This window comes from Tenrec ecaudatus, chromosome 7 (genome assembly GCF_050624435.1).
Source record: "Tenrec ecaudatus isolate mTenEca1 chromosome 7, mTenEca1.hap1, whole genome shotgun sequence".
Taxonomy (NCBI): Eukaryota; Metazoa; Chordata; class Mammalia; order Afrosoricida; family Tenrecidae; genus Tenrec; species Tenrec ecaudatus.
The window spans coordinates 149,629,466-149,643,416 of record NC_134536.1 but is presented as its reverse complement, the minus strand read 5'-3'; the positions used below and the strand labels follow the sequence as shown (position 1 = coordinate 149,643,416).

General features: G+C 42.7%; 1 non-coding gene across 1 annotated transcript; it reads right to left on the bottom strand.

Annotated features, from left to right (window-relative positions):
• Positions 1 to 8,770: 8,770 nt before the first annotated feature.
• LOC142454083 (small nucleolar RNA SNORA61) lies at positions 8,771 to 8,890 on the bottom strand. The gene has a single exon (XR_012785612.1). It is a non-coding gene; the product is annotated as a small nucleolar RNA SNORA61 (small nucleolar RNA).
• Between the last annotated feature and the right edge of the window lie 5,061 nt (positions 8,891 to 13,951).

Below are 13,951 nucleotides of genomic sequence, written 5' to 3'. Positions count from 1 at the left end.
GACTGGAAAACACTCCTATAGGTCAACAGATAGAGCTGGAACTATTTATAGGCTTTTTTTTTTTTGTCGTTGGTTTTGTTGTTGCTATTGTTTTGTTTTGTTCTGTCTTGTTTTTGTGCTTATTATTATCTGTGCATGTCTATCTAGATGAGATAGGCAAGATTAAACAATTCAGAGGAGAAAACAATGGGACTTTTGGTTCTGGTGGGACAAGGAAGAGGGAGAGGCATGGGAAAGGAAATGGGTGTCATCAAACCCAGGGACGAGAACAACAAGTGATCTAAAATCGATGTCAAGGAGGGCATAGGATGCCTGGTGGGGCTTGATCAAGCACAATGTAATTGAGAGAAGCTACTGAAATCCAAATGAAGACCAAATATGATAGAGGGACAAGAGCAAAGTAAAAGGAAATAGAGGAAATAACTAGGAGACAAAGGACCTATATAGAGGTCTAAATTCAGGCATGTATATATGTAAATATATTTTATATAACGATAGGGAAATAGATCTATGTACATATATTTATATGTTAAGTATTAAGGTAACGGACGGACATTGAGACTCTACTCAAGTACTCGCTCAATGCAAGAACACTTTGTTCTAATAACCCAGCATTCTGTGGTGCTCACCTTCCTGACATGATCACTGACAACAAAATGGGTGCATAAGCAAATGAGGTGAAGAAAGCTGATGGTGCCTGGCTATCAAAAGATATAGCAGCTGGAGTCTTCAAGGCTCAAAGGTAAACAAGCAGTCATCTAGCTCAGAAGCAACAAAGCCCACATGTAAGAAGGAAACCAGCCTGTGTGATCATGAGGTGTCGATGGGATCAGCTACCAGGCATCAAAGACCCAGAACAAAAATTATATCAATATGAATGAGGGGGGAGTGCAGAGCAGGGACCCAAAGCCCATCTGTAGGCAATTGGACATCCCCTTATATAATGGTCGCAAGGAAGAGATGAGCCGATCAGAGTGCAGTATAGCACAGAAGAAACATACAACTTTCCTCTAATTCTTTAATGCTTCTTCTCCCCACTATCATGATCCCAACTCTACCTTACAAATCCGGCTAAACCAGATGCATGTACACATGTCTATCTAGATGAGAATCCAGGAGAGATAAACCCCTTAGGATCACTAATGAGAGTAGTGATACCAAGAGGGGAAGGTGGGGTGATAATGGGGGAACCGATCACAATGATCTATCCATAATCCCCTCCCAGGGGATCAGAGAACAGAAAAGTGAGTGAAGGAAGACAGTGGTCAGTGTAAGACATGAAAAAATATATATATTATCAAGGGTTCATGAGAGGGTAAGGGGATGGGGAAATTAGCTGATACCAAGGACTCAAGTAGAAAGAACATGTTTTGAAAATGATGATAGCAACACATGTACACACGTGTTTGACACAATGAATGTATGTACGATTGTGATAAGAGATGTAAGAGCCCTCAATAAAATTATTTTAAAAAACAATCGACTTGACACCAGTGAGTTTGATTTGGGAGCCAACACAAGGCCACTGGGTTGTTCCACATTCACACCTCTGAAGTTTTAATGCGACAAGGATGTATCTGTTTTCAGCCTTCTTTGGGAGGGAGGCTCCTTTGAGTAATTTTGTACAGAGAATCCATTGAACTGCATAATATTATATGCCTAGTTAACAAATAACACCACAACTACTGTTGTTGATGGTGTTAGGTGCTCCCCAATTAGTTTTAACTCATAACAACATTGTGTACAACAAAAAGAAATTCTGCCTGGTCCTGTGAATTTGTGACATTTGCTTATTATGTCTGAGCTCTTTGTTGCCCATTACCAATTCCTCACATTGAGGCTCTTCCTCTTATTCTCTGATTCTCCAGGTTACTAAAAATGATGTCCTTTTCTATGGACAGGTATTACTTGTGATATGTCCAAAGTACCATTCAGAGACACAACCATATGCCATGGAGGCTTCCATATTGCTACAATGATGAATGGGCTTTAACTGAGGTTTCAGACCAAAATGGACCTGGAAAACAGGCCTGGAGTTCTACGTCAAAAACCAATCCAATACAAATCCTATATATTACAATGGTTCCATCACCTGGGGATAGCTCCGAAGTGGACAGTGTTTCATTTCATTTCATTGGAGATGGGATCATCTTGGATTGAGGCCAGCCTCAGGGCAGTAAACAACAACCAGGAGAGCCCCGCTGATAACTATACTTCATTTCTATCCTCAACTGAAAGAGTAGATTGATGTCATCTACCAAAGGCAAGAGAACTGTGATGCAGGAGTCCCTATCCCTGATCTAAAAGTTCCTTGGAACTAGAGGACCACCGTGAGACTGTTAGCACAACGGGGCCACCATGGCCCAAGCAACAGCTCAATTCCTACCTTTCTAAATCTTGTCTATAACTTCCAAATTTATATTCCAGCCCTGAACTTACTTCCTGTCTCCAGATCCATATATCCAATCTTTGTTGGCATCCCCTCTGTGAATGTCTATAAGCATTTCATACCCAATATACATCCCAAAACGAACTCTACACCTTTTTAACAAACCCAGTTCTCTTCTGTTTCCCCTCTTGTAATGGTGTCAGTCAATTCAGTTACTCACAGCACATATCACAGTCAGACTCCCATCCTATCCTGAGTCTATTCCCCATCTTCCATTCTTACTACTCCTGCCTGACTCAAGCCTCTATGACCACTGGCCTGGGCTCTGAGTACAACGTCCTAGACAATCTCTAGGATAGTTCTATTTTTACGTGTGCCAAGAAGATATGGGTGGAGTTTAGTCTGTCAATCAGGTTGCAGCCTGGTGACCTTCCTTGGAGGTGCAGCCGTGATATATAGTTCTTTGGAGGCTTCTCACTCTCAATCTCTCTCCCCCTTCACCTTCCTGATTTCTGGCTACCCCGAGAGCTTCCAGAGGCCTACCAAGCTACCACTGACATTAGATCCACACAACTCTCCACCCACAGCCCTGTGATTTTTCTGTATTCCTCGTCATTGCATGTGACTGTGTAAATCTAAAAAGGGACTTATGGACCAGTATCGGACTTATGGACTTGAGTTGAACTGGACTGGGATGTTTTCTTAATATATAATTACTTTTTGATATAAAGCACTCTCTTATCCCTATGAGGAGGTCCCCCAAAAAACAGAATTACTTTTTCCAAAGCTATATATTTACCTTTTTTTAAACAAAATAACCTTATCACCTTCAAAGTACTCTCCATTACACTTATTACATTTGTCAAATCTGCAATTCCATTCTTGGGAACCTTTTCCAAACTCATCTGTTTGGATGCCTGACAGCACCTCCCTCGTATTTTCTTCACCTCTTCTACGTCATCACATAGCTGTCCTTTCATGTCCCTCGTCATTCACGGAAACATAAAAGAAGTCACGTGGAGCAAGGCCAGGTAAGTAAGGTGTGTGGGGCAAAGGCATGCTGCTTTTTGCCAAAACATGGCTCACTGAGATGGCTGCGTGAGCAGAAGCATTGTCATGGTGGAAAAACCAGTCCCCTATCTGCCACACATCAGGCCTTTTTTTGTTGCACACTGTTAAGTAATCTTTTCAGAATCTCTAAATAGAAAGCATGATTAACAGTCTGACTTGGTGGAACAACTCCAAATTCCCCTCACATTAAAAATACAAATGAGCATCATCTTGATCTTTGATTTCACTTGAAGAGCTTTGCGGGGACAAGGGGACAATGACATATGCCACTGGCTTGATTGATGTTTGCTTTCGGGGTCCTTGTCACCAGTAATGACCTTGGGGGAAAACATCTGCGTAGCTACAGCGCTGTCCTTGCAAAGCATGGCATGTTTCCACTCGATGCCCTTTTCCTCGTTAGTCAGAACCTGAGGCACAAATTTCACATCATTCTCATTTCCAAATCCTCCGTTAGAATTTGCTGAGCTCGCAGTCTCAGAAACCCACAGGGTAGTTCACCCTGTCCTATAGGCTCACCATGGGTCAGAATGGACTTAATAACAGAGAGAAGGGTCAATCTAAAACCAAAATTTGCTGAACTCGGCTCCAAGAAAGCCCAGAAAACACCCCCCTCTCTTCAATGGTTTGTCATTGGACTTCAAGCACAAGTGGGTGGATTTTGCTGACATTTTCACCCATTTAGCAAGTGGACAGACGTCCAGAAAGAGGTTTGCCTTCAATTGACATAGCACCATTTTGGAAATGAGAAAACCACTCAGACACTTGAGTTTTTCCCATAGTGCTGTCCTTGTAAGCTGTGTTCAACATCATAACAGTTTTTGTGGCATTTTTCCCAAGCAGGAAGCAAAATGTCACAGCCGCACACTGTTCTCATAAATCAGCCATCACAAAAATAAGGTTTGAGCAAAGCGGCTTTTACGAAATAATTCACTAGGACCAGAGAACCTCCCCAGGCAACACCACTGGTTACACTAGCTCAGAGGAAGTTGCTCAGTGCTCAACTAGCGGGAAAAATGCGTTCTATGAAAGCTCCACCTAGCAGAGGTTTTTCCCATTTTGGGGGGTACCCCCTTGTTGTTGTCACTGGATTTGTTTCTCTAGTCAACTCAGCCTAACATAGCCTCCTTGCTTCGCTTCTTGCTCACTCCCATAATCTCTTCTCTACATGTCAAACACAGGAATGATCTTGAAGCATACTCAGGTGGTTTACTCTGGCACTTGGATGGCATCCAGCCTCCTGAAGATGGCCTGGAGGACCCACATGGTTCCGCTCTTGTCTACCTGGTTTTATCTGCGATAACTCCAACCTGTGGTGAAAAGTGCCTTATGTAGGTTCCATTCCCAAGTAGTTCTCTGACTGTACTTTGCAAAAAAATAAACCAAGTTTCCTTTCAGGCTAAAATATAAAACAGGTTTTGGCTTATCTCCGAAGAAGACTAATCTCTGAGCCAGCCTTGTAAAAAGTGTTTGCCCATTTAAAAATTCTTGAAAAGCGATTGCTGATTCTTAGCCAGATTTCCTTCCCATCTGCTCCCCACCCGTGCTGGCTGCTTGTCCCTTCAGAGCGGATGCTCTGGTGCGCATGGTGGATTTATGGTGGAGGCTTACTCGGCGTGTAAATCCAGGCCTGGGGAACTGAGAGCTGTGACATTTTTACTGCCTCCTCCCCCAGCCACTGCATGGATATGAAGCAACTGGAGGGAACCACATCTGGTTTCGCTTTTTTTTTTTTTTAACTCACTATCACAGCTCCCAACTGACAAAATCGTCCAACTTTCCAGGCTCTTTGACTAAATGATCAATTATGATACTCTGCTGAACTGCTGTTTTGCATACTTATCAGGGAGTAAAGAAGCCACCGGGAACACAGATATCACCTCCATTGCATTGAAACAGAGCGCTTTCCTAAGTACTAGACCTGTGGGGCAACCTGTCAGGCTGGCAGAAGATTAAGAGGGACCCAATCTGGAGGATGAGCCTCCCAGCCTCTCTCAGCAGGGGGTGTGGCAGTGCATGCTGGGACTGTGTACAAAGCATGGTGGGACATGTAGTCTCTAGGAAGATGGCTAGTCAGTCAACAAGAAAACCAGCTCCTGGTGGTACAGGATGGAGATCCTTCTCGTCGCATGTCCTCACATTGTTGGGCAGGTTTGGCCGTAGTAATGGTTACTGTGGTTGAAGTTTCTATTGGGAAACTGCACACCGAACACATCTCCCTTCCTTAACTCTGTCTTCTAGAAATAAGAAGGCACTCTCAGTAAGTGCTGCTTTCTGGCATGACTTGTTTCATTTCTAACAAATTACTTGCAGGGAGTCTCCTATCAGGACATAGGCTTCCTTTCAGTTAAATGAAGAATGACTTGCTGATGCTCGTTTGGACAATTTCCTCCCTTCTTTCCTGTCCTTATAATCCTTAGGCAGGGTAATGCGCCAGCTGCGATAACATTCGGAAGCAGCATTCCCCTGAAGAAGGGCCTATGTCTGTGATAAGGACCTTAGATAACCCTGACCTTAATCCCTATGTACCGAACCAAAGCCCGCTGCCCTCATTCTGACTCAGGGCGGTCCCAGAGGGCAAAGCAGAACTGCTCCTTTGCGTTTCCAAGGCTTTAAAAAAATTATGGAAGCAGATAGCCTCATCATTTTCCCACAGAGAGACTGGTGGGTTTGTACCACTGACCTTGAGATGAGCTATTCATTGCATAATCCATTACACTTCCAGGGCTCCTTAATCCCTATGTCCAGCTTCAGTCAAATCAATGACAGGGTTACACGATGTCATCATTTGTGCCCAACCTTATACCAAACAGTGGCGCAAATGGACCAGGAGAAAGAAAAGCGAACCCAAGTCTAAGGGGCACGTGGCTCTGGAGCCCTGTGACAACAGGCAAAGTGGTCCTATCTGTTCCTGTTCATCAACACACTTTCGCTCCAGGACTCTGAAAGTCAACCCCTGCTCAAAACTCACCTGATATCATCATAGCCTATTAAATAAACTCCTCTCTACAAATACGCTTTTACAGTCCTATCCCATTAATCCCCTGTTCCTGTGCTGAATTATAATCAACCCAGTTGCTTGTTAATGCTAATGGTAACCTTTAGGGAATGTTTTTGGAGTGCTGTGAGCTACTGAGTTGGAATCAACCGCATGGCACTGGATGGGAGGTAGTGAGGAGTCTCTGGGGGTGAAACACTGCTAATGGAGCTTGAGTCCGCTGAAAGACACATTGGAAGAAATATCGGGTGATATAATTCCTAAAGATCCGACAGTGAAAATCCTATGGAACATGATTCTACTCAGGTACATGTGAGATCAGCGTCCACAAGACAGTTTATTATTTTTAATGAACTAGGCTAAGATATTCATTTCCTCATTTAATTCAACATTAGTCTGATGAAGGTATTGGGTGTCATTGACTCCTTTTCAACTCGTAGTAACCCTGTGCACAATTGAACAAAAAAGCATGTCCTGCACCATCTTCACAATCATGGCTATATTTGAGTCCACTGTTACAGACACTGTACCAATTGATCTTGTGAGGATTTTCCTCTTTTTTTGCTGCCAAACATGATGCCCTTTTCCAGGGACTAGTCTCTCATGATAACATGTACAAAGTATGTGAGACAAAGTCTCTCTCTCTCTTTGCCTCTAAGGAGCATTCTGGCTGGACTTCTCTGAAGACAGACTTATTTATCCTTTTGACAGTCCACGGTACTCTCAATGTTCTTCACCAGCACCGTAATTCAAGTGTGTATTGAATTCAAATGCAAATTCAGTGTGAATTATGGTCCTCTGAAATAGGTGCTTCTATATGTGTTTTTCAGATGATGAAACAGATGCAGAGTTTAAGGTTTTCATAGCACCTATTGTCATCAAACCTGCAACTAAGGAGGTAGCTCTCCTGAAGGTGACCAAACAACCAAGAAGATGGTTAACATTAAACATGTATGCTCACTAACCTCAGACAACTCTGCTATCCCCCATACCCTACTATTGTCCTCCTGCCCGACAGCCACTCACCAGGCCCCCAACCTCTCAGCTCGCTTTCAGTCGTTATCTGTTTCAGAGCTCTTGTGCATAGATGCACTTTCACATAGGTCTTACATGGGAAGCTTCCAAAAAGGCTGATGCCCCCAAGAGGCAACCTCAGCATACAGGGGATGTAAAGATCCCCCAAGCGGTTCTATATGTGGCCAGAGTTGAGTAGAATCGATCCGTCTGATACTTCATAAGGAAAATTAGAAGCTACCTGAGGGAAGATCAAAGCTACAGATACCCATAACCTACTCCCAATCCCATCTTCTTTCTTTCTGTTAGAAGGAAGTGTCCCACTAAATCCCACAAGCAGGCTTCTCTTTTGTGACCTTGCTTAGTTGTGACCTTGCTTAGCTCACTTGCTTTCTTGTTCCCTCTTCTTGAACCTCTTTCTCTGGGCAGCCCTCCCTCAAGTGTTAAACTATTATTTTCTTTAAAACCTCCATTTATTACCCCAGGTCTCTCCTCTTATTAGAACCCATCCTTTTATTCCCCAAAATAATTGTATTAGGAGCTAATGCAGACACCATACCATTCCGCAGTTCAATCACTTCAAACAGTATTGTACAATTGCTACCAAAATCAGTTTGAAAACATTTCCTTCCTTCTTGACCTCCTGGATATGAGCTTCCCCTTACCCCCTCTCCTACCTCCCACACAGTACCCCCCAGAAGCCCTCTTTCTAGTCTATAGAATAGGTTCATCTATCTTGGGTTTCGCATACCAAAAAACAGAAAGGCACATAACAATGATTCAAGAAGACTACCCACAATGACAAATACAGCAGAGATAAACCCCAGTGTGGTAGTTACACAATCTGTTGTCAATTTGAGATTTAAGAGTAAAGGGATGGAGTTTAGCCTGTTAATCAGGTCACAGCTTGATGACCTCATCTGGAGGCGCTAAGGAGTAAAAAGCTCTCTGAAGGTGGGACACACGCTCACTCCCTGCATTACATTACTGACAACAAGCCTAATGGAACTGTGCTGAGGCAGTCAGACCTCTGGAGCCAGAGGAGCTACGTGGAGACCCCTGCCAGTGCTGAGATGCTCACATTGCCACTGGATCCACAAGACTTTCCACCACTGGCCTGTGGTCTTTCTGCATTTGGTGTCATTGCATGTGGTATATGAGTCTGAAGAGGAATTTATAGATTGGTATTGGACATATGGTCTAATATCGGACTTATGGACTTGATCTGGACTGGGCTGGGATGTTGTTCAATATTCAATTGCTCGTGTATATAAAACTCTTTCTTTCTTTTTTTATTTCCCCCCTGTCTGAAACTAGCCCGGGCTCCAAGAGCACTGTGGGGCAGCTTCAATGTTTCTTTTCCTCCTTTTACGACCACCCAGACCAGTGTTTTGATCCGATGGGAAAGGGAACTGGATGGTATAAAGCTCTTTCTTATACATATATGAGTATTTATGAATTTCTTTCTCTAGTCTACCCAGACTAACACACCCAGTATGAAAAACAAACAGAAAATATTAAAAACTAGATCAAGCCCAAAGTTTATCAGAAAGGAGACCAAATTACAAGGTTTCAACTGTTCACATCAGATTGATCATTTTCATTTACTCTAGTTGTCTCTCTAAAACTCTCTGTCTAATAATCAGGTTATTCTCACCCCTCAGTTCTGGTTAGAGGGAAATTACTGGAGGCTCATTCCTTATGTAGATGCTACAAATGTATTTTGGGCTTCCACTGTCATCCATAGGCTTCTGCAAACCCAAATCTCACAATTTAAGCGCTGATACTATTCCCTTCTTTGGATTTGGATTATATAATTTACAATTCATGGGTCACAGATGTTGGTGTGCTTCTTCCATGTGGACTTAGTTGACATCTTACTTAGATGACTGCTTGGTTGGAATAAGCCTTTAAGACCCCAGATACTGCCTGGCAGGTATGATCAAGAGTAATGTAATCAAGAGGAATTACTGAAACCCAAATGAAGACTGAGCTTGATAGTGGGACAAGGGAGAGTCAAAGGAAATAGAGGAAAGATCTAAGAGGTTAAGGGCATTTATAGAGGTCTAAATAAAGGCATGTAAATGTGTAAATATATTTATATATGAGGATGGGGAAATAGATCTATGTGCATATATTTATAGGTTTAGTATTAAGATAGCAGAAGGACATTGGGCCTCTACTCAAGTACTCCCTTAATTCAAGAATACTTTCTTTTGTTAAATTGGCATTCTATGATGCTCACTTTCCTGACAAAATTGCTGAAGACAAAGTGGGTGAATAAGCAAATGGTGGTGAAGAAAGCTGATGGTGCCCAGCTATCAAAAAATATAACGTCTGGGATCTTAAAGGCTTGAAGGTAAACAAGCGGCCATCTAGCCCAGAAGCAACAAAGCCCACATGGATGAAGCATACCAGCCTGCGTGGTCACCAGGTGCCAAAGGGATCAGTTATCAGAAATAAAATAACAAAAAAATCATATCATTGTGTGCTCACCTTCCTGTTATGATCAAATGGGTGCAGAAGCAAATGTGGCAAAGAAAGCTGCTGGTGCCTGGCTATCAAGAGATATAGCATCAAAAATAAAAAAGATATAGTGTCTGGGGTCTTAAAGGCTTGAAGGTAAACAACTGGCCATCTAGCTCAGAAGCAACAAAGCCCACATGGAAGAAGCAGACCATCTTGTGTGATCAATCACGAAGTGTCGAAGGGATCAGGTATCAGGCATCATCAGAACAAAAAAAATCATATCATTGTGAATGAGGGGAAGTGCAGAGTGGAGACCTAAAGCCCATTTTTAGACCACTGGACATCCCCTTACAGAAGGGTCTCAGGGAGGAGATGAGCCAGTAAGGGTGTAGGGTAGCAACGATGAAACATAACTTTCCTCTAGTTCTTAAATACTTCATCCCCCCACTATCATGATCCCAATTCTACCTTACAAATCTGGCTAGACCAGAGAATGTACATTGGTACAGATAGGAACTAAAAACACAGGGAATCCAAGGTGGATGATCCCTTCAGGACCAGTGGTGAGAGTGGCAATACCGGTAGGGTAGAGAGAGGGTGGGGTGGAAAGGGGGAACCGATTACAAGGATCTACATATAACCTCCTCTCTGAGGGATGGACAACAGAAAAGTGGGTGAAGAGAGACATTGGACAGGACAAGATATGATAAAATAATAATTTATAAATTATCAAGGGTTCATGAGGGAGGGGGAGCAGGGAGGGAGTAGAAAATGAGTAGCTGATGTCAGGGGCTTAGGTGGAGAGCAAATGTTTTGAGAATGATGAGGGCAATGAACATACACATGTGCTTTACACAATTGATGTATGTATGGATTGTGATAAGAGTTGTATGAGCCCCTGATAAAATGATATAAAAATAAATAAAAAGGATTTTTGCAGCAAAAAAAACCCAGATACTATTCTATCTAGTAGTGGGACACCACCTAATTTCTTCACCACATTTTGCTATAGCACTCCTATAGTCTGTGTTTCTTTTATGAGGGTGAGTACCATGTTATAAGAAATAATCATTCTGGATTGGAGCTAGGATTAAGTGTGAGCCCAAAATTCATTCCTGAATTGGAGTTTTTTTTATCTCTCTCTGGCTCACCTTGGAAACATTCTGGTCAATTTATGGTAAAGAGTCTTATCAATCACCTCCCTGGAGCATAAGAACCTTCCATTTATAGTTTCATTGATTAGCCCATGGTACTAATTCTTTTTTTTTAAGACCCTTTTATTGGGGTTTTTTTTTACAGTTCTTATAACAATCCATACATCAATTGTTATCAAGCATTTTTATACATGTGTTGCCACCATTATTTTCTAAACATTTACTTTCTATTTGAGCCCTTGGTATCAGCTCCACATTTTATCCCTCCCTCCTTGTGACCCCTTGATAAATTATAAAGTATTATTATTTTCATATCTTACAGTAACCACTGTCTCCCTTCCCTTACTTCTGGCACAGGGGTGGTGGTGTAGGGTGGGGGGGATTATGTGTCAATTATTATGATCAGCTCCCTCTTCTTCCCTTTCTCTCCCCACCTTCCCCCTACCCTCCTAGTGGTACTAATTGTTAAAACAATGTTGAGAGAGGAAGATCAAATAACAGGATAATTACATATCACCATACCTCAATCATTCACTTGTACAGAATAAATCCTTACATGCCTGGATGCTATTTACACAAACAATGGGAGTTGGTTGTCAGGCAAAACTTAAAACAATATTCACTGACAATGTCAATCACTGGTCTGCCAGAATAATACACACAAGTGTAGTCTTGAAGTAATAAGTCGATGTTGGCTCACCTACTGACAGTTCAGTGCTCCTGGTATATCTGCCTTCTGCTTCTTCCCACACTATATAATTTCAGTCTTAAGTCCTTTAGTAACAGGTGTGTTTGAGGTAGAGTCTAGTTCTTCTAATGGTGTTCCTACATCAGAGCCCTCTGACAACTCATCTTTTTGAAAGAGATGCCAGTTGAGTCAATATCTACTTTACCACCTCAGTCCACCCCAACCTGACCTTCACCCTTTCCATAGCAACACACTGGCTAAGGTTCTCAGTGACCTGTGCATCACCAAAGCAAGTCTCTCAAAGGAGACCTTCAGTGGTGTCAATGTAAGAACCCACCCCTCCTCTCAGCTTTCCTGAGACCATCATTTATGGTTTTTCTCCGACACCTTTCATTGCCACACCCTCGTCTCCTTTGCCAATTCCTCCTTTTCTTTTACACAAAACCCAAGTGAAGGCATTCCACAACTGCTCTTGTTCTTCTTGTCTTATACCCTTCAACTGGGTGATGTCATAGGATGCATGCTTTCCTGCCTAGAACCCTAATATTCACACTGCCAGACATACCTCTCAAATAGGCAGGCAGGTGCTACTGCCTGTTTGAAGTATCACTTAGCTGCAAGAAAGCATCTTGTAGTTAGCATGTCTTAACCCATACTCTTCCCTGTCAATAATGCAGTTCCTTTCACCGAGCTTAGCTCGCACCAAGTGTCTCTCAAATATGTCCTGCATTCACATTGCTTTAGCAGTAGATTTAGTAGTACCCCTCTCTTTTCTCATCTGGATTACAAAATAACATCTGGGTGTTAAAACTTCCACAAATCATGTTCACAGTTCTTTGCTAATTATTCCCTTCTGTGTTAGGCAGGGTTCTCTAAAGAAACAAAACCAGGACACTTATGATATTTATAAATTTAAACAGCACGAAGAATATAACACCAGTACAGAGGGTTCAGTTCAACTCACTTCCATGGAACAGTTAATATACTGGAAGTCCTTCAACTCACGAGGACTGTTGCATCCAAGATCAAAGAAGTAGACAGATGAGTCTTCTCTTGGGCAATGCAGGCAGTCTACCCACAGGCAGCAAACAGCACATGATTCACCAACAGTCAGCAGCTCAAGAGCTTAGCAGAGCAGGCCCTGATGGGATATCAAGTTTAAGCAAAGCAACAAGACAGGATCCACCAACCTCAAGCTCAAGCAATGTGTACACCAGCAGCATGGTGAAACAGGTCTCAAAGGAACCTCAAGCTCTAGTGACACAATCCATGGGTTGGCTGTCCCAAAGGGAGTGTAGTTCACAAGTTGAGGCAGAGACCTAGCTAAAGCAGCCACACACTTGCCCAATCACCAAAAAGCAAGTGAGAAAAGGTGGAGCTTGCTGAAGCCATTTATGTCTTTGCCCTCCATTCAGACTGCAACTGTATTAATCCCACGTTTCTATTGGCCAATAAACCTACCTATCACACCTTCTAAAAAAGGAGGTCCTTAACCCTTGAATGTGGGTTAGATTTAGTGGCTCTCTTTGAGTAAATAGGCTGTGGCTGAAGTTGCAGTATGTGGCGCCTGATAACAGGTCATAGAAACTATTATTAACTTCACCTGGCTGGTTGTTGGCTTGCCCATTCTGAAGCAAATCAGCTGCCATGTCACATGATCATGCAAGTAACCTAGAAAGTGATGGACAAGGTGAGGCACTTAAAATTGATCACCAACAAAGACCAATTTCCCAGCCAGGAGCACTAGCTACTTTGAAAATGCATACTCAGGCTCCATCAAGCTTCAGATGTCTGCAGCCACAGTCATCATCTTGACAGCCACTTCTTAGGGGACTTTAAGCCAATGACAGCTACCTGACTATCTGACTTCAAGAGAAGCTGTGGTGGCATCGTGGTTCCAACTTGGACAGTTCGAGACCACCAGCTGCTCTGAAGGACAGCGATAAGACTTTCTACTCCTATACGCAGTTACAGTATCAGAAACTTAGAGTAGTTCTACCCTGTCCTATAAGGTCGCTATTAGTCGGCATCAACTTGATGGCAGTATCTACTTTAATAGCCATCATCAACTGAATCCCAGAGTCAGGCATTCTCCATCAGGATCTGAAAAAAAGACAACCTTGCTTTAACTCTTAAAGACGCTAAGCTTATTTCTGGAGGCTGGCAGGCTG